Source organism: Myotis brandtii, unplaced genomic scaffold (assembly GCF_000412655.1).
Source record: "Myotis brandtii unplaced genomic scaffold, ASM41265v1 scaffold407, whole genome shotgun sequence".
NCBI classification, from domain to species: domain Eukaryota; kingdom Metazoa; phylum Chordata; class Mammalia; order Chiroptera; family Vespertilionidae; genus Myotis; species Myotis brandtii.
In genome coordinates this window covers 710,459-711,487 of record NW_005365639.1, presented here as the reverse complement: position 1 = coordinate 711,487, position 1,029 = coordinate 710,459, and the positions used below count along the sequence as shown (strand labels likewise).

The 1,029-nt window shown below is 43.9% G+C and overlaps 1 protein-coding gene across 1 annotated transcript in view; it reads right to left on the bottom strand.

The window, feature by feature from the left end:
- The window catches only part of OTOA (otoancorin), a gene marked incomplete at its 3' end in the record, with an annotated part of 56,992 nt that overhangs the window by 47,581 nt on the left and 8,382 nt on the right, over positions 1–1,029 (bottom strand). The window lies entirely within an intron of this gene.

Sequence of the window (1,029 nt, the reverse complement as noted above, 5' to 3'; positions counted from 1 at the left end):
GCACCCGCCAGCCCCGCCCTCTGGAGGAGGGTGGGTGCGAGGGCGCCTTCAGGCCCAGCTCCTTTCCACTGACAGGAGGCCGAGCTCAGGCGCCGGGAGCACACGCCTCGCTGGCATTGAGTGGCACCATTTTCTTTGTTATCGTTTTTACTTTTATGACTACTTTTACTTAAGACAAATAATACTCACTTCCCATTTGCAGTAATGATATCAAATTTGCTTTTTAAATAAATACTAAGGAAAACATTGAGTCACTATAAAGAAAAACAGGAAGCAAATAATAGCACAGATGTGTGTAGATGTGGCAAAATTTGTGAGGTCCGGAGTGACTGGAATTTGGAAGATACTAATCAAACCATCTCTAAACTCCACAGGTGTCCAGCTTCTGTTCCAGACCTCACACACTGACCTGTCCCACCGTCCCATCCCTCTGCCATGCACAGGGTGTCCCAAAACACGTGCCACACTTTCACGCCTGTGGCTCAGTTGATGCTTCTTTCTTTTCAGCCAGTCTAAGCTTTGAACAAAGGAAATTCATCCTAAAATGCTAGTGGGAATTTGAAAATGCAGTTGAAGTACGAACATTGCCTTTCTATCCAAGTGTGCATAAAAATGTAGACACGCTTTAACAGCAGATAATTCGCTCAATTTTCACTCCTTTCCAGGATTAACCAATTTGAAATAATGGGTGAAGCCAGAATAAGTTTTGAACAAAGAAAATTTATCCACTGGACTTTTTTGTCTGGGGAGACATAAAAGATAAAGTTTACGGTACAAAACCGGCAACAGTTGACGAATTGAGGGCGCACAGATACCGCACGAAGTGATTCTTGATGTTGCGATTCCAGCGCGTTATCAGCAGCGCCTGGACCAGAGGGTCCTCAGTTTGAAACAGGCATTGACAAAAAAATTATTCATTTCTGTAGATGCTTTTAAATTCTGAAAATGAACGGTATGTTAAAAACAGGCTTCATAATCACTCAGTGCGCATACATGTTTTGGACACCGTGTCACCGCCTGGACTCTCCC